Consider the following 24,936-nt stretch of genomic DNA (forward strand, 5'->3'; position numbering starts at 1 on the left):
ACCACCATCACTTCCATCATCACCACCACCACCACAACCACCACCATCACTATTACAGAAATAAGAGCAACAACTAATATTTACTGAGCTCTTCCTAGGTGTCAGCATTATTATTCTAAAGAGCTTTCCATGCATTATTTTCTTCATGGTTTAGGTGAGAAAATCAACACACAGAAAGATGATGTAAGTTGCCTCGGGCCCCTCAGTAGGTAAGAGTTTTAAATGGGTTTTAAATTAAGATAATTCTGACTCCAGAGACTGTGATCTTCAACAAGAAACCATACAGTACACATTGAAGGTACCAATGCTTATCAGCGGCTCTGCGCTCCCTACTTCTTCATGTGTGTTTATCTAAGGGTACTTCTCTGCCCATAGTTGGATTAGAAGTGTTCCAACTCACCCGTGGCTGAATGATGGGAGGGAAGCCTAAAAGGAGGAGGCAAAAAGCTCTTTTTATAAGTTCTGATTCATGATACTCACATTTCCATTGCCCTTAATGTTCTCGTTATCTATAACTGTGTTAAAAATTACTCTGAAATTTAATGGTGGAAACAACTGTTATTCTCTTACTATTCTGTGCGAAGGTGAGTATCAGCTGGGCAGTTTTCGCTTGGTGGCCTTAATGTCCTTCCCATCAGATGGTGGTTTGGGCTGAACCATCTGAAGGCTTGACTGGGCTGGATGGCCAAGAAGGTGCGTTCACATGTCTGGCAGTTGATTCTGGCTATTGGCGCAAGGTCACCTGTCCACAAGAGCACCTACCTGTGTCCTCTCCATGTGGCTTGCACTTCCTCACAGAAAGATGGTGTCAGCATAATCAGTCTTCCTTTCTAGTAGCTCACGGTTCTGAGAAAGCAAGATAGAAGCTGCCAGTCCTCTTAAATACTCGTCTCAGAAGTCGTGTAGTATCACTTCCTCCAGACTTATTGATCAAGCAAATGAAAGGTTAGTCCAGATTCTGAGAGAGGAGAACTAGACACCTCCTCTTAATGGGAGAAATAGCAAATAGTAACAATCCACAGCTGTCTTTAATCTACTACATCTACCAATGTCTGCCACTTTTCATTGCCAAGGATCCCAGAATTGCCGAGTCCTATCCAACAGGCTTAGGAGTCTATCCTTTGGAATGATTCACACCATGAAGGAAACTGCCTCTGAAGGCTAAGAAAGCCTGACACAGTGCACCCTAGCTGTACATTGCCATGTTTAAAGCACGTTTTATCAGAAACCCTCTTCTTTTTACTACGACTTACAACGTTTCATTGTAAAATGAAGAAAATACACATTTTGAAGAAGACTCTTTTCTAATTTAAAAGAAAAATCAAAATTATTAAAAAAAAAAAAAGAAAGAAACCCTGCAGTAAGCACACATTTGTTACCTGACAAGGGCCTTTTGGCTGTAAGTTACCCCAGACGCATAGTGGGCCACCAGGATCTGGATCCCCAGGTCACGTCGAAGCCCTCCAATGCCACTTGCAAGTTGATGTCTGTCAAAGATGCCCCCACCCCTCCCAACCTGAGGATCCCTGGCATTTTAACAAGGCATCACTTTTTTTTCACATGTGAAAAGTACTTTTCTGCAATGCATCGATCTCTCGGATAAATCATGGCTATTATGCCTATTCTAATTCTCTGTATAAAAACTCTGTCTTTCATGTCCTGGGACATTTTAATGCTGTGTGCTGAGCTAATGTGCAAAATAGACACCCATTATTACCTATTTACTCGAGTTATTATTCTGGCTAAGGTGTAATTTTCCACCAGCCATTTGTTTAGAAATCTGGCAGCACACAGAGAACATTTCCATACTTAAAAAGCATCCAAAATTTAGAATGACATCCAGTGATATTAAGCAAGTGTAGATAATGCTCTCCAACTTCATCAAATATTCATGGTTAATTATAGTCATAATATTTATGTCGCTGTGAAAATTAAGGTTGCAAGCTTCTTGTACACAGGCTAAAAATACAAGCTCACAGACTTTGCTATTGCTTACCGCTTTCATTACTGGAATTTCTCATTGTCATTAAATAGAATGACAAGCACGGTATTCTTTGGCCCCCTAATTCACACTGCACATTTGATATCTCCTTTGATACACCAGATAGAACATGTGGAAAGAGCTGAGGGACCATCAGAGCATCTCCCACAAGAGAAGTGTGTGAACAGAGGCCCAGTGGCTACATTTTCTGGAACAAAAATCAGGACACATGAACTGACAAGTCTGAGAATACTTTGAATACTTTGAGCAGCCACAAGATAGATGATGTGAAATTCAGAGTCTTAGGAAATGAGACCTATGGTCATCACATCTGAAGGGAAATGAGATCGCATGATGCAGAAGAAGGAAGGTCTCGAATAATCTAGTCTTATCTATTTTCTACTCAACCATGGTTCGGGATAAGAATGCAATTGTAAATTTAAAAGACAGGTATGGAAAAAAATCTTTCCAAAATGTATATCTAGTTTAACACCTGTCTCTGAAAACCGTCCATTGAAAGTACAGTTCAAACTCCCTAGATAGACATAGCTCATTTTCTTGCCTCATCTCCTCCTTCCATTTCTGTGCCTCCGATACGCCAGGTGAGGGTACTTGTACTTCTCAGTCTGTCACACTCTGGTCCTTTTCTTATTCTAGCTCTTCTTTTAGGAATGCTCATTTCAGTGTGGTCTCTTAGGCAAAGTTCATCTCGTCTTTAATACTCAACATCAGTATCACCCAAGGTTTCTTAACCTTCCAGAATCTAGACGAGCTGAGCCAGATACACATTCTCCCAAGCTCCTCTTATGCCTGATACGTATTTCACGAATAGACTAATCCATTTCATTTAATTATGGGTTTACACGAACCCTACAAAATTGTAAAAAAGAAAACTTGTTAAATTTGCAGGTGATGCAAATTTTGGAAAGATAGTAAATTCAATGGATGACAAAATTAAGTTCTAAAAGAGGAGATGCATGATGCAATCCATTGAAGTAAATATGACCTTCTATTATATTGAGGAGATGCATGATGCAATCCATTGAAGTAAATATGACCTTCTTCATTGGATATCAGAATAGCAACTGCCAAGTTTTAGTGGCTACCTAGCTGAATAGCAGAATGAGAGAATTCATTGTACATTGTAAGAATAATATAAATACATAACAGTGATGTGGCACCTTACAAAATAGGGCCAACCTTCAGCTACCTTAATAAATTTATAAAATATACAGCTAGAGGGAGGTATGGTCATTTGATACTCTGCTGGGCTCAACATTCTAGGATATATTGTTCAGTCCAGGGACTTTTTTTGAAGAAGGTCATTAACAAAGTTCTACTCATTGACACAAACTGCTAGTTGCCTATCAATATCAACATTTATTCTCCCTTATACATTTTTCAGGGAGATGATGTGCTCAGCTGAATTATTATGTTTTCATAATCCCTTGCAGCTCTGTGGTATAGTATGGCCAATCAGATGTTTTTGTAAATATGACCCTCCCGAGAAAGCCCTGTGAAGAGGGCTTTCGACAGCCACGTTCTTTTGCTTTTTGCAATTTCTCCTCTGGTTTGGAACAGAGATGCTGTTACGAAGGTGGGGCAGCCATGTAGGAATCATGTGGCAGCATCAAGAATGAGGACAAAAACCATATGCCACGAAAAGCAGCTGGAAGCTGGGTCTCTGGTGGCCCTGCCAGGGCTGCCTACCTCTGAGTTTTTCACATGAAAAAATAAGCAGCTATCTTTGTTTAAGCCACTTTTGTTTGTTTTCTCTTCCAGGCAGCCTAGTACAATGGTGACCAGGGTGTGAGAGGTTGAGATGGGATGTCAACAAGAAATGCACAAGTGAAGTACATTTAGCCTGCAGGTGAGGGGTCTGAGTGGGGACTAGCTGACTGGCTTTACCTATCCGAAACACTGCTACATGAGAGAGGACATAGACTTTATATCACAGCTTCTGAAGGTGGCACTGGGACTGTGGTAGAAGTTATGGGAAGGAGATTGAACTCATCAAAGAAAGACGTTTTAGAGATATAAAGCCACCTAAAAAGTGGTTAAAACTCATAGAAAAAGAGATTGGAGATCAGATTTGTGGTTACTAGAGGCAGGGGTCGCGGGGAGAGAGAAAGTTGGAGGAAGGTCAAAAGGCACAAACTTCCAGTTGTAAGAGAAATAAGTACGAGGGACGTACTGTTCAGCACAGGGACTGTGTTTAACAGTGTCCTATGATATGTAAGAAATTTGTTTAAAAAAATAGATCCTGAGAGTCCTTATCACGAGAAAAAGAAAACAGTTTTTTTCATTTTTTTGTATGTACATGAGATGATGGGTGTTAACTTATTGCAGTCATCATTTCACAATATATGTAAGTCAAATCATTTTGCTGTATACGTTAAACTTATACAGCACTGTATTTAATTATACCTCCATAAAATTGGAAACAAAATAAATAAATGACAAAATCAAGAGGCAAAATAAAAAGAAGTGACTAGAATACTACCCATCAATGTAGAGGGGGTTACAGTGTTGGACCAAATTTATACCTGATGGAGACATTTACCAGACCTAAGATTTCTATTTGTATTTTAAAACTTATCCACACTTTGATAAGCATTTCTTGAGTACCTACTCTATCCATATTTTCTGTGAATTTCTAGAATAGAAGGAATTTTTAAAAATATATTCTAAAGATTTACTGTCTAGCAGCTAAGATATGTATATAAAAAGAGCATCTCAATAAAACTTTAAATGCTAAGGTACAGATAAGCACAGATCAGAGAGTTTCCTTAAAATTGAGGTTTCAAGGTTGAGCCTGATGAAAAGAAAAAAGGCGGGGAGGAATTTCAGGCAGAAGAATGGCATACGCAGAGGCATCCTCTAGTGAAACAGTATGTTGCATGTGAGTGAGAAAATCAGTCATTTAGAAATATAGAGGCACAAACCGTGGAAGGTCATTGCAGGAGAAGGAGCTGGGGGAGGCTTAGGGCAGATGGGGACTTTGTATTCAGACTAATAAGGTTAGAGGTTATCCTGCAGCCAGTGGCCCTGACTTCCAAATTTAAAAGTAAAAATTTTTAAAATGTACAACTGACAAAGATTATAAATTTTGCATTATGCCAAGTCAGATTATTTTAAAAAAACTATGAGCCATATTATACTTTTATATAATTTTCTAAGCAAGTACATTTGCACCAAAAGAATAAAAAGAATATACTATAAACACAAAGTACAATATTTTAAAAGGAATCATTTTAGCTTTGTGCCAAACTCATTTGCACTGTCCTTGTCTTCATTTTGCCTAGGAAAACTTCATCAAGGAACATCAAAATTTAGTAGTATAAAACAACCACAAATATTTATTATTTCTCATGGTTTCTGTGGATCAGAAATTTAGTCGCTTATCTGGGCAGTTATGGCTCATGCCTCTTGTTAAAATCAAAAGCAAACACAGACCAGCCTTGAAGGCTCCCTGAACATACAAAACCAGGTTAGTCACAAAACTTAATTTAGCTTATTTTGCAAGACTAACTTGACCTGGGTCATCACTGGCTTCTACTCTGGAAATCACAAGCAAAACTTGAACTGTTTCCCAAAGTTGACATGAGTTAACCACTGAAAATTCTAATATTAAAACCAATCAATGTGAAGAACAAAGTCGCTGCTTTCTCATTATAAGCTGCTTTATGATAATATACCCCGAGCCTCTATGTTTTGCTTAGGGTACTCCTGGTTTGCGAACTGGCTTTTGATGTGCACAATAAACTTTCACCAGTTACTACTTCGGTAATGCATTGCTTTCACTTCATTTATGTATTTTTGAACTTATCACACTCTCATGAGGTTGTAGCCAAGTAGTGGCTGGGGCCGGGGTCATCTCCAAGGGCATCTTCACTCACACGTCTCTCAGCCCCAAAGATATTCAGGTCCTCATCTCTGGAACCTTGCAGTTGTGATTAAATAAGAATCTTAACATGGAAGCTTATCCTGGATGATCCTGGTGGGCTCTAAATGCAATGACAAGTGTCCTGATAGAAGGGGGCAGGAGCAGACTTGGCATGGAAGGACAAGGGGATGCAATCACTGAAGCAGGGCACCACACTGCTGCATTTTAAGACAGAGTAAGGGGACACATGCCAAGAAATGCAGCTCTAGAAGCTGGAAAAGGCAAGAAAATGGGCTCTTCCCTCCAGCCTCCGGAGGGAGCACGGTGCTGCCACCACCTTGATTTTGGCCCTTCTGACTGATTTTAGACCTCTAGAACCATAAGAGAATAACATGTGTTCTTTTAAGCCACCAAGTTTGTGACAGTTTGTTACAGCAGGAAACTGATACACATGGAAGGACTCAGTCGGCTGGGGCCCTTTAGACATCTCTGCCTCCTTCTACATGGCATCTCCACATGGTCGCTCCAGCATGAAAATCTCAGGATAGCCAGAATTCTTACCTGGTAGTTCAGGTATGCACAAGTGTGTCCTGGAGGAAAGGGACAACTGGGGAGAAGTGTCTTTGATATTTTTAACCTCACCTCAAAGTCATGCAGCATCACTTCCAGGACATTGTACTTATTAGAAGGCAGGCGACAGGTCTGGTCCACATTCAGGTGGAGGAAATAGACACCACCTTTGTAAGCGAGGAGTGTCAAAGAATCTTGACATTTTTAAAACCACGATCATTACTATAGACTGTTATTTTTACCTTTATAAAAAGATAAAAGGTGAAGCTTTCTTGCTTGACCTTTTACATTGAAGTCTATGATCCACTTGAAAAAATGTTTATAGAGAGGGACAAAAATGGTGTAGATGATACAGGCTCTGTTCATCCCTCTGGCCACCAAGTCAAAGTTGTGACGAAAACAAGGAGCAGCAGCAAAGAAAAATCACCTGGGATCTGGATGAACAAGCCATGCAACTAGGGAGAAATCCAAGAAAGCACCCTGCAATGGCAGAAGGTAGGACAGGGCGAGGACGCGGGGCTGCCTGGTCCCAAGTGGCTGAGTGAGACGGAGGCTGCGGCAGCGGCAGACGCCTCTTAAAGGGGCCGCATCCACGAGCGGACTTCAGTGGTGACAGACCTGCTCACTCTGAGCACCAGTGCTGACCTGGCTGCACACAGGGACTTACAAGGAGATATTGTCGGAGAGAGGGTCAAAGCAAGACTTGCTTGGTACAGAAATGCTGGCGGCATCCATTGTTCCCTGTTGAGCCCTCCCCTCTCCTAGTGCGCGGACAAAGTACTACCATAGCTGAGAAGTCATCAAACTGCATAACAGAGGTCGCTCCACCCAGAGGATTCCCTGAAACCCTGCCACCCCCAACCCGAGCCCCACCCAAGCCACATCCAGGTGTATCCTTGGGGAGTCAGGTGCTCCTTGCTGAGCAGCGCCTAGACTCACACTGGAGGCAGCTGGCCTCAGATTCTGGTGTGGCCTTTTGAGGCAGCTATAAGTACAGCATCTGTAGATTGCTTGCTGAATCTTAACAGGTGGCCCCAGAGGGGCACAGACTTGGGCTAAGTTTGGCTTGCAGCTGAACCCCTCTCAGGACTATGCCACTGGACACCTACTTCACAAATCCACATTAATAAGACTGGGAGACTTAGAAGATTTGCTTAATACATAGAAACAGACACAGAAGTCAGCCAAAATGGGAACACAAAGAAGCAGAAACCATATGAGAGAACAGAACAGAGATCTAGATATAATGAAGTCAAGTAATGTAACAGATTCAGAGTTCAAAACACTAGTTAGAAAGATGCTCAATGAACTGTAGATAAATTCAGTGAAAACTTCAAGAAAGAGATAAAAAACATAACAATGGAAATGGAAATTATCAAAGGGAACCAGTCTGAAATGAAGCACACATTATCTGAGATGAGAAGTATATTAAATGGAATAAACAAAGGAATAAACAAAAGGAATAAAGAAAAGGATCAAATGTCCTACCTAGAGGATGGGAAAGCCAAGGACATGCAATCAGAATGGCAAGAGATAAGGTGCCAAGATGATAAAAATAATTTAAGGAGAATATATGATACTATTAAGGGTCCAAATATCCATCTGATCGATGTAGCTGAAGAAAATCAAGATATTGAACAACTATTTGAAGAAATAATGATGGAAAACTTCCCTTACCTAGTGAAGGAAATAGACATAAAACCCCAGGAAGCTCAGAGGATTCCAAAAATCAGGAATCCAAAGAGGCCCACACCAAGACACATTATAATTAAAATGCCAAAGGTTAAATACAAAGAAAGAATATTAAAAGCAGCAAGAGAAAAACAAATAGTTACCTATAAGGGAACACCCATAAGATTGACAGCTGATTTCTCAAAAGAAACTTGGCACAAAATATTCGACAGGATGAAGGGCTTGGCACAAAATATTCGACAGGATGAAGACCCAGGATCTACAACCAAGAATACTTTATCCAGCAAAGCTATCATTAAGAGTTGAAGGACAGATTAAGAGCTTCCCAGACAAAAATAGGCTAAATGAATTTATCACCACCAAGCCAATATTACAAGAAATGTTGGAGGGACTTTTTTAGGAAGAAAAAACATGTATCAATAACAGGAATAAAGAATGGTAACAACTACATTCTTATCAATAAGTATCTTAAATGGAAAAGAAGTAAGTGCTCCAGCCAAAAGATAGAGTGGCAGAAAGGATATGAAAACAAGACCTTTACATATGCTGCCTACAAGAGACTCACTTCAGATTAAAAGACACACACAGACTAAAAGGAAGAGGATGGAAAAATATATTGCTTTATTTGACCTAGAAGGTATTTAAGTCAGGCAGAGAAAGATAAATACTGTATGATTTCACTTACATGCGGAATCTAAGGAATAAAAAGAACAAACTAATCAAAAACAGACTCACACATATAGTGGACAATTTGGTGATGAACAGAGGGGAGGGAAGTTTGGGGGGCTGGGAGAATGGGGTGAAGGGTTAAAAAAGTACAAATTAGTAGCTAATAGATGGTCACAAGGATGGGGAGTATGACATAGGGAATGCAGTTAGCTTTAATACGCTGGCTAGGTGGAGGGTCAGAGGAGACAGATAGCAATTGGAGGGATCGTTTTATGAACTATATAGATGTCTAACCAATGTCCTGTATATTGAAACTAATTAAAATAAATAAATATTTTAAAATATTTATAAAGAGTGTGAAGGTGAGGCTTTCTCCTATGCAGAAGTGCCAGCGGTATCCGTTGTTCCTCTGTTGAGCCCTCTCCCGTCCCAGCAAAGATACTCAGAGCCACCAAAACTGAGACGTCACCACACTGGATAACAGAGGTCGCTCCGTCCAGAGGATTCCCTGAAACCCCACCTCCCCTTTCATCTAGTTGTGTCCTTGGAGGGTCCTGTGTGCCCCTTGCTGAGAAGTTCCAAGACCTACGCTGGTGGCAGCTGGCCTCAGTTTCTGGTGTGGCCTCTTGAGGCAACTATAAGCATGGTATCAACAACAACAAAAACGGAAACAAACTCATAAATACAGAGAATATTTTGAAGGCTACTAGATGGGGAGAGGGATTAGGGAGGACAGTGGAAAAAAGGGCAAAGGGATTAAGAAGTACAAATGGATAGCTACAAAATAGTCATGGAGATGTGAAGTGTAGTATAAGGAAAATAATCAACAGTGTTGTAATAAATATGTAAGGGGAAGCGGGGTACTAGATTTAGTGGGGTGATCACTTTGTGAGTTATATAGATCTCTAATCACTATGCTGCACAACTGAAACTAATATATGATTGTATGCCAATTATAATTGAAAAAATCATTGAATTGTACAAAGTAAATATTAGTAATTAATTGTCAATTATATTTCAATAAAGCTGTGGGGAAAAAAAAGAGAGTATGACGTAGGAGTACGAATTTATTTTTTTCCCCATGGGGATATCTCACTGACTTACCACCATTTATTGAAAAAAAAATCTTTTTTTCTTTTTACAGTGCTAACTTGGTAAAAAAAAATCAGATGACCCTATATGCATGAGTCTGTTTCTAGACCCTTTATTTTTTTTCATTGCCTATCTTTGTCCAATACATTATATTATTATTATATTATCTTTATAGTAAATTTTAATATCTGGTAGTTTTAAGTACTTTGACTTTGTTCTTTTTGAGGGTTGTCTTGGCTAGTCTAGGTCCTTTGGATGAAATTGATATCTTAACAAAATCGAATCTTCTCACTTATGATCTATCTCTCTGTTTACGTCCCCTTTAAAGTCTCTCGGTACAGTCATGTGGTTTTTTGTACATCTTTCATTAGAATTATCTTTAAGTATTTGATGCTTTTTAACATTATTGCAAATGATGTATTTTTAAATTTAATTTTCAGTCATTGATTGCTAGCAAATAGAAATACAATTTATTTTTGTTCATTAATATACTTATTTATCCTACTGGTTTCCATATTGTGTTATACATTTTTACATACACAATCATGTCAAATACCAATAAAGACAGTTTTACTTCATATATTACAATCTTCATACATTTATTTTATTTTTCTTGCCTCATTGCACTAATATTCTTAGAAAAATACTGAATAAAAGATGTGATAGATGGCATCTTTTTCTTTTCTAATCTCAAGGAGAAAGTGTTCAGTGTTTCGCCATGTAAATAATGCTAACAAATTTTTATAGGCAAATTTTAGCAGATTGAGCACATTCTCTTCTATTCTTTGTGATTTTTAAAAATCATAAATGAGTTAAATTTTATCAAAAGTTTTTCTTTGTCTATCAAAAATATTTTTAAGTTTACTGTCATAAAATATTATGACTTATGAGCCACATCTCAACAAATTTAAAAGGTTAAAATGAAATTATATATATATTCTCTGATCAAAGTATCACTTTTTGTTATGTTTGCTATCCAAGGTTTCTTAGGGCACTTAGAAAGCAAAAATCTCCATAAGAGCAGGTTAGTAATTATAAACTCTGTGGAAAATTTTCTCACCTAGAGCTGAGGCCAAAGCTGACAAATTTTCTTTTTATCTCCCTGTAGTGAAAGATTAATTTTTCTAGCCCACTCTTTTCTTGAAGGTATAACTATCAAAAGTCCTGGATTTCTACAGCGTCCTCACTTTTAACTCCTCCTGAGAGTGATCTGAAAGCTTTACCTCCTGTCTTCCTGTGATTATAAATAATAAACGTCTTGTTTTCCCAGATCTGCTATCAATTCAGGTAATTCACCACTCCAGTTCCTGTCTGCTTCTCTATTTATTAGCTTCACTTTTATCTTCAGCATCTGGAGATTTTCCTCACCTTCTTAGGATCCCAGCTATGCATTAGCGAGGATGTTGGTTATGTTTCACCTATATTCTGTAGCAAGGGTTTTTCTCAAATTATTTATCATCTATTAACTATCTCAGGACACCGTATAAGCTAATAATTTCCCTTTGGATATTTAATATCTCATTTATCATACAGTACAATTTCATGTTTCTTATGGTCTGTTTCTAAACTACTAATTACTTCCACTGCTCTGACTGTCCATTCTAGAATCGGTGCCACAGCAACAATTTTTAATTCACAGCTTTAGAGGACATTTCAATAACTAGTAGTACGATTGTATTGTCATTATTCTTTTAATAAGTATGTTATTTGCTATTTTTTCTAGGCGGTTATTCCAGATAAATCATCATCTCTCTTAATTATGTCCTAGTAAAACACTAGAGTGTTAATTAGTTATGCTGCATTAAAATTCATATATATTTTATTTACAAGAGTCTACATTTATGGACAAACTATTTTGTTAATTTTCATTGACTCACCAAGCTCTCCGACCCCTTTTTAGTCTCTTCCTTTTTGTGTGCGTGAATCCCTGTCCCCAAACCCAAAATTCTTGCAATCTAACCCTTTTTATCAAAAATTTCTTTTAAGAAAGGATCTGACATGAATAATTTGTGATAACCAACATGTTTCTTCTCTCGGCAATATCTGTGAGCTAACGCCTGAGCGTCAGTGGTAGAATTAATTATTAGTTGGCGAGTGAGAGGTGTTTCTGTGTTCTTAAATTCCTGGAGGCTTAGCTCCATTCTTCTGGTTCGTAAGTGCAGCTTTATTAGCATGGCCATAACCATTCATTGTTATTATTCATCTGCCCAATTCTTCCCTTTGCCATCTGGAGGATGACTTCGAACTTCAGCAGAAGGAAAATTTTCCTCTGTCTTTCTCTTAGATTTACCTCGAAGCCAGGCTGCTCCACACAGGATCACATTTCATAGGCAGAGACTTGCAGCTACAACAGCACAGCCAAGTGAATCCTGGACGTAGGCCCCTTCTCCCTCTCAGTGCTCACCTGGGGTAAAATCAAGAGAGAAGCTAGAGGGTAGTCTTTACACTTCTTTCTTTCATCTACAATCATACAGCCAGTGACATAATTTATTCCCACATTTTAAATAGGAAATATATAGAGAGAGAAATAGAGAGATAGAGAGAGGAAGGAGGGAAGAGGGAAGGAGGGACTGAAGAAAGGAAGGAGGAGGAAGAAAGGGAGGGAAGAAGAAAGCTATTGAGAAGACGTTGAATGAGGATATCCTAGACCAAGTGGCTTTCTGAACAGTTGTATCTAGAGTGAGCTCGAATGTTCACTGAGCAGCATCCTATCAGTGCTTAAGAAATGACGTGAATGAATTCTTTTTGTCAACTCAAAAAAAAAAAAGTTGCAGAAGCATTAACATTATCTAGCAGTTCCAAAGTAATCCGCACTGTGATTGGGTGCTTCTGGACACCTAGACACACCTGCAGTTGATAGACTGCCCTGCTTTCCATTCAAGGAGGAATTGCATTTATTAATGGGGTCATAGTCACAGGATTCCAATTCGGCCTCATATTTTCTTCCCAGCAAAATAACCACTACTTTTTTGAAAAGATATCCTTCCACTCCATCACCTTTTCTTTACCCACTTTTATTATCTATAAAAAGACAAATGTTACATTTGAACAATTTCTACATTCCTTTAAATGATGCAGTGTATCAAAATAGAGACTTTTAAGCAGATTTAAACAATGTATAACGAACTTAAGATTCCAGGGGGAAAAAAGTGTGCCTTGTTCAGTAGAGCTTTAGCCTGATGTATCCTTTTCCAGTACTATCCATGCTACCTTATGCTGCCCTGTTAAAGTTTTCTCTGCCAATTTCCATGGGAGCTACTTAATGAACCACCGATTTTCATTTAAAGTCCTTATAGTTTGCAATTGTCTTAAAATAATGCATTTGAGAGAATGTGTTCCATTCACGAAAATATATGAAAAAATATTTTTAAGTCAGATGTCAAAATATGAATATTAAAATCAGCACCCTGCCACATAGTTTTTGCTCTTCAATGTGTTTTTACAGATGATTGAAATTGTATCAGTACTTTCTGACTATTAAGTGACAATTTGCAAAATAGCAATTCTAGTACCCAAGCTTTGGGGTAAACGAGTATAAGGTGGTATAATAAATACCTCTGGAGAAGATTTGGGACCAAACAGTAAAGTGTTGATCAAGTAATGAATACATACATTTTCCCGCACCAGAAAGCTCCAGAAACTTAGTTCACAGGGAAGAAAGATTTCTCTTCTCACTGATAGATTAGTTGATGAGAGATAGTGAAGGGTGGGAGGGGAAGCCTTTGTCTTAGCTGTGTCTCAATACAGTAAGTGAATGTGTAGCATCATGACACATTTATTCTTTCTGGGACATTTTCACAGTTGATGGTAATTCCAGTACGGTTGCTAGCCACAGCAATCCTGAAACCCAGTAAATGTGCCATTTTACTAGAAGGTTTGGCTAAATCAAAGTCAAGTCTTAATCTTATTACAAATATTACCTACAATGTATTAATGAGATAAATGATTACAATTAGTTATTTTGGCAAATCATAGTTCCCATGAGGATTCTTGGTATTTAAATTACTCATTCATTTAACCATTCAATTACCTGGATAACTGGCATACCCTATTTGATACTAAGCTGACAAATGCTTATTCTTTCTTTTTATTTGTTCAAATTTTTTTAACTTTTCTTCATTTTTTAAAAAAATTATTTTTTAATTACAATTGACACTTAATATTATATTAATTTCAGGTGTACAGAATAGTGGTTAGACTTTTATGTAACTTATGAAGTGACCCCCCAATAAGTCTAGTACCCACCTGACAAATGCTTATTCTATATAATTATTTATTACTACTCTTAAAGACATAAAATAAGGTACTTTTACTTCATTAGATACAGCTTGATCCTAAAAAGTGAGTTGACTGAGTATTAGCTAACTATATCGGTTCTATTGATAAGGCAATTCTTTGTCTTAGGAAATAATCTTATTGACAGCCATTGTATAAGCTCAGATAAAGTATTTAGTTATTGAAAATCTTCACAGAATATTAACATACCTAATTCAACTTTACTTCTATAACTACTGGAACATAGCCCCTGTCTGTCAATTCCAGAAAAAGTCACCAAGGGAAGCAAAATCTTCTCAGCATGAGAGTGTTTTAATTAACACTGTAAGCCAAAAAAAAAAAAAAAAAGGCTGATTGAAAAACTAAGTGTCTAGGAGGTGCCTACACTGACTTTTAAATTTTTACTTAATAGTTTGATGAACATTAGGTATCTCTAAAATTTGAAACATCAAAACATCAGATACCCATGAGTAATTTAAATACTGATTTATTTTATTTTCGAAGGCAATTATAGGGCAGGAAATTATGAGACTGCAGTATCAGCAACATAACAATCTCCAAAGAGATAAATCTTTCATGTTCTTTTCAGCAGGGTAATTTATTAATGGAAAAACTTATAATGTTTATTATGCCACCAAAGATTATTTCTACAGAGTCAAACAGAACGACAATATTGGTGGCTGTAATGGAATAAATTGAGATTTTCAAGTGATACATTGAATTTTTTAAATTTAAAATATCTCATTTGAGAGGAAGCAAGCAGGCAGTCGAGTAGCAAATAGCAGCAGTCCAGTGGGGCGCAGATAGGGTCCCCGTGTCACACTGCACCACAGTGGCAAAGAAATTAAAATAATTTGAAAGCAAGAATACTTTTAAGGCTTTATGCATTTTCCTGCACAAAGAAGAGAGTGACTGATTCACGTTTACTAAATCGGTTTGAACTGAAATAAATTAATTCAAGGAAGAAAGTGTTCCTTTTCTAGTTTCGAGTACTTTTATGACCAAGTAGGTGAGAACGAGTAAGTGTTCTTAACGTTCATTACCATCAGTGGGTCAAGAAGAACCACAGAGACCCAGTTTCCCGCCGTGCTGCAGAAACGCTGATGTGCGATTTTTTCATTACCAGCATTTAAAGTTGAATGATTTAAAGTCAGATACTTAAGAGTTAAAGTTGCATCTCTGGTGCATGTTCATACTTGTTTAGTGGTTTCTAAATCTGTGCTTGTAAACAAAATTATTCTTAGTCCTTTGACAACTGCTATTTGTCCTGTAGGAAAATTACTCCCTAAGGAGATGCAAATTGTTTGGTGATACTTGATGGCTTTGTAGTAATTACTATGCTATCAGAAAGCTCAGAATTAAGATAAGCCTTGGCATCAAAATTCCATATGGTTGATGCTAAAATAAGATGCTTAGATGGGTAGAATACTAAATGACATGCATTGAATAAGTAAAATTCCTGAGCCAAGATTATTCTCAAACCTGGGGCTATCACAATTTGTATCTGGGATCAAACAAAGGTCATTTGAATGTCTCGTCATTTAATAAAAAGCTTATATATATAAATAGAATATAAAAATATATAATTACATAAATATATGTTTCATATATTTATATAAATATGTATTTAATATATATCTCTATATGTAATATATAAAAGCATATAGAGGAGAATGATAATGCACATGTAATAAATATATATATTTCTGCTTCATGGAGAAAATATTTATGCTAGATAACTTTATTCCGGCATGAGTTATAGTGCTGTTGGCACTATTCAATGTTAACTAATCAATAATAATATATATTATATATTTTATGCATTACATTAGTGTGATGTATATCATATAATATAGTATTTATATGTTATATAAATATATAGCATATATAGGATATACCATATGTATTAAATAAGGTGCCTTTTAACAGAAACACACATAAAACAAGATTAGGTACTGACCAGTTGATGAAGATGCTGTGATCAGAGGCTTGCGAGAACCTAACCCACTATTTCCTCCAAGAGCAATGGCTAAGTATTCGTCAATCCAGTGTTTTGGGCAACATTATAGAACATAACTACTATGATTAGTAAGAATTGACTGTAAGTTACAGTCATAAACCCCTTTATTCTTAAATACTTTAGTGTACATCTCCTAAAATTATGGACATTTCCTTATACATCCACAGTATGACTGTCAAAATCAAATTATTGTAAATGATATAGTGCTGTTATATAATCTACTAACCTTATTCAGATTTCCTCAATTGTCTCATTAATATCCAATATAGAAAAATAAAAATACATCTTTTATTCTGGTTTATTTTACTATCACACATTGTATTTATTGATCTAGTTTCTTCAGGTTCCTTTAATCTAGAACAATTTCTCAATCTTTCTTGACCTTTACATTTTTGAAAAGTTTTAGCCAGTTAATTTGTAGAGTATCTCTCAGTTTGGATTCATTTGATGTTTCCTCATGATTATATTTAGATTTTTTAAGCAGGAATAATACAGAAATGATGTGATATCCTTGATGTATAATATCAACAGGACCTGTATAATATATCTATTGTTCCAATACTTGGTTACTTGGTTGATGTAGTGTCTGTCAGTCTTATCCACTGAAAAGTTACTGTATTTCCATGTGTGATTTAAAAAGTGCCTTCTCAGAAAAATATCCTACTGTCAGAAAATTAGTACCATAGGAGAAAAAAAAAGAAAAAAATAAGAAACATTTTAGGCACTGATAGCCGGTGAAGAAAAGAAAATAAGGTAATTAGATATTAAGTGGGTGTATTCAAAGATGGAATGCTCCTTTATTTTGTTTATAAATAGTTTAACATAAATTTTACTTTTAAATGGTAGTATATTTACACAGTTTAAAATTTAAAAAAAATATGGCAGCAACACCATGATTTTTAAATCTCCTCAGATATCTACATTAAAAATAGAAGAATGAGGATAACAAAAGCCAAATTCTATAGCTAACATTTACAAAAACGTAAGTGACAAAGTATACTCATGAACTCCAAAAGATGAGCAGGTGGGGACAACCACTGACAACCACGTACTTGTATAATACCATACAAGTATCATACAGGAGATAAAAGGAATCAATAGGGCATCTGATGAACCAGAGAACTCTGAAACAAATATCAGGTTCACACATTTCAACAGTGGCTAAGTAAAAGAGATCTACAGAGAAGTTTGAAAGGTAATAGTAGTCTGGGCCTGTGAATTCTCAAAACTAAAGAGGCAAAGCTCCATTCCAGATCAAAGCTACACACAAGAGAAAAACCAATGCAAAGAGATGCCAAATTAAGCAGAAACAGAGATGAGAGGAATTTTTTTTAAAAAGTAAGTTTATGATCTCAGAAGCTAAGCAGGGCTGGGCCTGGTTAGTACTTGGATGGGAGACCACCTAGGAAGACCAGGTGCTGTAGGCATAAAAAAATAAAAATAAAAAGTAGGTTTGAATGAAATTAGCGGGGAGAGAAATAGAGATTTAAGAAACAATAGATAGAGCTCTAGAACATAATGTTGAAAGAATATCTTGAACCATGCATTTCTTCTAAAAGTGTAGGAAAATGACTTACATAAAATTAAGCAACAAAGAAATAAAAGAAAAAATTATTACAGAAATGACCATTAAGCTACAAGACACATTGAAGCAAGTAAACACAAAAGGCAATATTTTTTTAAATATGACAAAGAGGAGAAAATTTTTAAAATTAAAATGAAGTGATGAAAAGAATTTACAAAAATGTGCTTAATAAGAAAGATAGACAAAGAAGATCCAAATACTTAAAATGCCAAAAAAAAAAAAAAGGAAAAGGGATAAAAATAAGATTATAGACCAAATACTAAAGGCTATAATTTAAGAAAATTTTGTTGAAATATAAAAAATGACTTGAAATTATATATCAAAAGAGCATGCTACAAACGTTAAAATGTTGATATAAAATGACTAACCCGAAGATATTCCTTAAAAAAATTTGTTGAATTTAAAGAGAAAAAAATCTTTTGGACATTTATTTAAAAAAAAAAACAAAGTCTTTTATATCAAAAAGGAAATTAGATTGAAACCAGACCATTTGACAAAAATAAAAATAGAGGAAGTTATTTAAAATACTGAAAGAGAGAAAAAGTAAGCAAAGGATGTTTAATCTAGCAAAACTGACTTTCAAATATAAAGACTGTAGACAATTTATTATTAGCAAACAAAAACTTGGGATATGTTCTCATCATGAGCCCTTCCCGAGAAATATACTGTGGAACAAGTTGCAGACAAATGAAATTAATTGAAGAGACATAAGGGCTAATAGTGAGCGAGCATTAAATGTATATTTACATGTAGAACAAAAATTAAATGAGCAGAGAATGTAGTATTTATTCTCTAACAATGTAAATGCAATAAAGATATAAAATAATGGGAGGACAGCTACAAAAATGTTTTAACTATATTCAGCGATCATATTTTTGTTGCTAATATTGGTGTTGTTATTCTGAAAATGTTTTATGTCTTGTGTGAGAAAAGCGGGTAAGTAATTATTTGATATTTTAATTCTCTCATCCCAAATGTCCTTGAGAACTAGGATTCTTGGTGTGAGAAAAGTTAATACAGATTTAAGACCAAAAAGCTTAAGTGAAACCATTGCTGTGTTGAGTATGAATTGAAAGTGTTTTGCATTTAAGTATATTTTTCCCTAGCCATATCCATTGAAATGGCTTAGAAACAACAATCAACTCAGTAGCAAAGAATATGCCAAGCGCACAGATTCTGTTCCTGAAATACGGTCTCTCACTAAAAGAAACTGGATGATTCTGAATTTGGGGCAGGAAATAGACAAGATAAACCTGGAACATCTCACAATATACAACAAAGAATCCATTGATGCTACGAGAGTTGTGCCTACAGAATTCAAGAAAACTCAAAGAGGTTCACACTAAAGATGTGACAATTTGAGCTTTCGAATGGGTTATAACTGGAATAGATAGAAAGATCTCAAATATGTTTAATATTGGACAAATTAGGTTTAAACAAATAACAAGTTGTTCATAAGAAGCTTAAAAATCTATTTACTTTCTTTTCTTAAGAAAACAAATTCTTTAATTCAAAAATAGACAAATAGAAAAGAGGAATCAAGTATTTATCCTACATGTCCAATATAAAACTGTTTCATTGGATGACCAAATGGTATGGTGACAATGAGCAAAGTTTCTGTCTATAGAAATATTACAGCTAATAAACAAAGAAGGAATTGTAGAATATCACTGTGAACCCACTAACGAATTGAGCATCAACTGCAGCTAACAACAGGAAGAGTGACAAGATTATGGAAAAACATAATGCCACCCATTCTGCAGTCCGGGTATATATCCAAAGAAGTTGAAATCACAATCTCAGCGGGGTATTAGCCAGTCACAGAAAGACAAATACTGCATGATTCCACTTTATGAGATATCCAAACTATTCGAACTCATAGAAACAGAAAGTAGAATGGTGGTCTTAAGGGCTGGGGCCTGAGGGAAATGGGGAATTGCTTTTTAATGGGTATAAACTTTCAATTATATAAGGTGAATAGGCTCTAGGGGTCTCCGTACAACATTGTGCCTATGGGTCACAATACTGTATTGTGCATTTAAAAATTGCTGAGTGTAGATCTCATGCTAACTGATCTTATCGCAATAATTATTTTATTTTATTTTTTATTTATTTTTTATGGTGACATTGGTTAACGAAATTTTAAAAACTATATTATTGATCCTGGCTTCCCAGAGCCTGAGTAAGACTTAAATTCCTTGACTGCCTTTCTCCCAAGAGGCCTTGGGGGCAGCCACGTAGAGGGAACCCTGGCAGTTTCTTAGGTGAGCACCAACAGTGTCTGCTTCCCCACTCCAGGATGCTGGTCAGTTAGCTCTTTGCAGCACCACCCAGCCTGCTCCCCCAGATGAGGGGGGCCGTCCACTAACCAAGACGTTTCTTTGGCACGACAGAGAGGTCTGGTCATGCAGGAGTTTTGTTTCTCCAGCTTCACTTTAAATATCAGTGATGATCAAGGGTTGTCTTGGCTATTCTCCCTGCCTTGGAGGTTAAGAAATCTAGAAGTAGTTGCAGGTCTGCAATTCCTCCCATTTAATTGCCTCTGATCTCCCACCTGCAAAACAAATAATGATAATATATGCCTGTTAGACTGAGTATGTAAAAATATTAAAGCCCGTATCCTTGGCATAAGGCATGTCTCCACAGGTTTGTCAGTAGATTGGCCAGGCACACAGATCCCGAACTTAACTTAGTAAATGGAGTCATTGACCATGTCCCTTGTTTCAGTGGAAGCCAAAGATATTATATATATAATTTTTTTACCCTCCCGTGTGAAGAAAATCAAATCAGTGCCTGGTACAGGAGATGTGTAAAGTGTGCTCATTGGGGACAACATTACTCATTGTGACAATGCAGCTATTATTACTCCCTGGGAGGTGATAATGCAGCTATTATTACTTTTTATAATTTATCCAAGAACTGTTAACATGGAGATTTTTATTCAAGGACTTAACAAATTCAAAATAACGGAGCATGTTAATAGACCAAATTGTACACACAGTTAAAACTATCTTACTCAGAGAACTTGCATTATGTTTTTTGACATTAGGTGATATACTGGGCTAACGAAATTTTTAGTTCTTGGTTTTCAATTTTAAGAATATTGTTATTTTGCATTTGTGGGACTCTATAGTAACAGAATCTATGAGAATTATAAAGGGATTTTATAAATGCTAAGCTCTTACTGATATGATTTAAGCTTAAATAAAAACACATGGGGTCATTTTTATTTAACAAACTGGACATAACCAAAAGTTTTCTTCTCCATTTCCCTTCAATATGTCCCATCTTAACCTTGCACAAACCCAGAAATGAGAAGAGATATACATTTAAACTTTAAACTCCATGAAAAAGCCAGTAAGGTTGTAAAAACTTCCTTTGTATGTGTAGAGGAAGGGGAAGAGTATTTATAGGTTTGTTTAAAACATACTGAAGAAGAAAAATGGAAAATATACACACAACCAGAACAACGATGTGAGCATCTGTTTGTAGCCAGGAACTTTTAATTTAGCACCACCGCTAATGAATATTTAATGAACACAAAGACACACATACCATTTAAAGGTCTTTATTTTGGTTTAAAATGGAAACCAAAAAGTTGAATGCTTTAAAAAGAAAATAATTCTCCCCAAAAGCTTCAGATCTCATCAGCAGAAAATAGTGTTATGTCCATTCATAAAACACCTTTGACTTTTCCAAAGCATTTTTCAGCCTATACAATTTTATTTGTACAACTCCTTGGCAGATAGGTAAAACAATATTATTAGCCATTTTGACCTTCATGGGACCGAGGCACATAAGAGAAGAGAAAGCAAACTAGCGTTCATTGAGGTACCAGTGTATTTACTAGCTATCTATCGAATTTCTTTTAATTTTCATAACTAGCTGTAAAGTAGATATTATTATTATGATTTTCAGTCAGGATGTCTGAGGCCCAGAAATCTTGAATTATTTGTCCAAAATCTATTATACCAGAGTGTCTACATTGAATATTAAGTTATATATCACAAAGAAGTGAACTACGTAGCCTTGAAAGAATTTAGATTTTTTGAATCCTAGTGTCATGCAAAGGTAGAGAAAATAAAGATTCAATATAATAGAATGTTTAAGCAAAGATTATAAATTACAGTTAACTGTCAATTAGCAGAGAAATTCAGAAACGTTATGGAGTTTTAAAGGGTTTCATATCTGAGTCTTAAAGACTAAGTAAGTGAAACCGGTCAAAAGTTATGTGAGGACTATTATGACTTCAGTTTTACTTATTTCTAAAACAGTGTTCCTCAATCTTTGTACACATCTGGAGAGCTTGCAAAAATATGTATGCTACAAATCAACTTGTAGAAATTCAACCCAAAGTAGTATTTCCTGAATGGTATTCTGAGAAACTAAAACATGATCTGGGAAAAGAGAGTTCCATGGATAAGTAAGTGTGAGAAATGGTACTTGGGTAAATTCTACAAGTTGATTTTATATACTAATAAGTTTCAAATTTTTTACATTCACAGCATGGACTATGCCTAAGAGACAGGGTCCTAGATAAGGTACGGGAGAATCCCAGAGGTTTTAGGGTCTCTGAGCTGTGGAAAAAAGAGAAACCTGTGACCAGCAAACACCGTTAACCAGACCTTGAAGGATGTGTAATAACTGGACCGTGATCATAGATCACGGGTGACCCTGCTTGACTGTCTGCTATATTCAGTGGGACACAGTGTACACACACAATGTAGCACATAGAATCCATTTTCTGGATCAAGAACCTGAACCATGTAGCTTCCTATACCTTATACACGCCTCCTCCCTTCTCTCCATCTCTTGACCCAGCCTTCATTTATGCCTCTGGCTTGCAGTCTGATGCACACATGAATTTCTGTCAGCTTCTAATCTGGTTTTAGTTTGCTGGTCACAGGTTTTTCTTTTTTTTCTACATCTTGATCCAGGTTCTCCCATGGGAAGCTTTCCATGAATATCCTAGCCACCCTTCCCCGGGGACTTCCTGTTTTGTTTTGATTTGTTTTAATAAGTTTATTTATTTAAATTAGTTTTAAGTATACAGTACATTGATTAGACATCTATATTGTTCATAAAATGATCCCCCCAATTGCTCCCTCCCTCCCCTGGCCCTCCACTTAGCCATCATATTAAGGCTAACTGGATTCCTGTGCTGTGCTCCCCATCCTCGTGCCCAACTATCAACTACTAATTTCTACTTCTTTAATCTTTCACCCCATTCTCCCAGCCCCCCCCCCCCACCCCTCTGTCTGTCACCAAATTGTCCACTATATTTGCGAGTCTGTTTTTGATTAGTTTGTTCTTTTTGTTCTTTAGATTCCACATATAAGTAAAATCATATGGTATCTGTCTTTCTCTGTCTGATTATTTCACTCAGCATAATAACCTCTAGGTCCATCCACGTTGTGGCAAGTGGTAGGATTTCATTTTTTTTAATGGCTGAGTAGTATTCCATTGTATGTATGAACTACAATTTCTTTATCCAATTGTCTGTTGATGGGCATTTAGGTTGCTTCCATATCTTGGCTATTGTAAATTGTGCTGCCATGAGCATAGAGGTGCATAGATCTTTACAAATTATTGTTTTGGTTTTCTTTGGATAAATACCTTAAGTGCAATTGCTGGGTCAAAAGATATATCCATTTTTAATTTTTTGAGAAGCCTTCATACCGTTTTCCATAGTGGTTGTACCAATCTGCAATCACTGTATGAGGGTTCTCTTTTCTCTGAATCCTCACCAACACTTGCTGTTTTTTGATTTATTGATAATAGCCATTCTGACAGGTGTGAGATGATATCTCATTGTGGCTTTAATTTGCATTTCTCTGATGATTAGCGACCTTGAGCATCTTTTCCTATAACTGTTAGCCATCTGTATTTCTTCTTTGGAGAAGTATCTGTTCAGGTCTTCTGCTCATTTTTTTTAATTGGATTGTGTGTTTTTTTGTTGTTGAGTTGTATAAGGTCTTTATCAATTTTGGATATTAACCCCTTATCAAATGTATCATTAGCAAATATCTTCTCCCAAACAGTTGGTTGGTTGTCTTTTTGTTTTGTTGATGGTTTCCTTTGCTGTACAAAAACTTTTTTTTTAAATGCTTACAGCTCCTGGTCTTCCTAGGTGGTCTCTCGTCCAAGTGCTAAGCAGGACCGACCCTGCTTAGCTTCCAAGATCAGACGAGATCAGGCTTGTTCAGAGTGGTATGGCTGTAAAGGATTTCCTGTTTTTGAATTGTCCTTAAGTTTAACTTTTCCAATTTTCTCCTTCTTTCTTGATTGTATATTATCTGTTATTGGTTGATAATTCTTTTACGGGTCCTTTTTTTGTTAATTATACCATGAGTTTTTTGAGGGTAGAAATCATATCTCACACTTCCTAGTGACTCCGTAATACTTAGGATGATGACAGTAACCACATCAGTTATCAAGTGCTGTATAACAAACCACTTCAAAATGTTGTGGATGAAATTACCAACCATTTGTTACCTCACATTGTTTTGTGTGTTGACTGCTTGGTCTTCCTCCTGGAACTCTGCGGGGGCTCACAGAACCAAAATGTCTTCACTTCACAAGGTTGGCAGTTGTTGCTGGCACACCCAGTGTCATGGGCACAGGTGTGATATGTGTAGTTGCATAGGGCCCCATATTCAGAGGTGTCCCACACTTGAGGCTAATGTTCTATGGTTTGCCATCTTAAAATTCTTAAAAATATTTTCTTTCTATTTGTACTCAGTAAGTGAAGGAGAGACAATGGAGCATGCATGTGCTGGGGTCTTGGGGACTTGGCTTATGTGCAGCCTCACCTCTCACAATCTCCCCATCACCCCTGGATGGCTTCTTGGCTAATTGTCTGCCTGCTCTCACTCTTTGACCCCTTGGACTCCACACTGTCCCCTCCTGCCCACACCTGCCCCATGACCATGGCTGCCCTTTTCCCTGTCATGCCGGTGAATGGCCAGGGTTCTGCTATTGCCCGCTACTTCTGACAGAAGCCTGGCAGTAGAATTGAGGGAGATCAAGGTCAGGTGTGCATAACATCTTGGGGCATGCAACACCTTCAGGCATTGAATGGGGGCTTTAGTTCTGAGCATGTCCTGTGTGCGAGATTGCAATCTTTGAGGGTTATCCATTTATCGTGTGTTGGGGCCGATGTGGTT

The 24,936-nt window shown here is 36.7% G+C and overlaps 1 pseudogene; it reads right to left on the reverse strand.

The window, feature by feature from the left end:
- Window positions 1–23,875: 23,875 nt before the first annotated feature.
- On the reverse strand, window positions 23,876–23,994 carry LOC120610731 (uncharacterized; annotated as a pseudogene).
- Window positions 23,995–24,936: the final 942 nt, after the last annotated feature.

The sequence above is a fragment of the Pteropus medius genome, unplaced genomic scaffold, assembly GCF_902729225.1.
Source record: "Pteropus medius unplaced genomic scaffold, Ma_sr-lr_union100, whole genome shotgun sequence".
NCBI classification, from domain to species: domain Eukaryota; kingdom Metazoa; phylum Chordata; class Mammalia; order Chiroptera; family Pteropodidae; genus Pteropus; species Pteropus medius.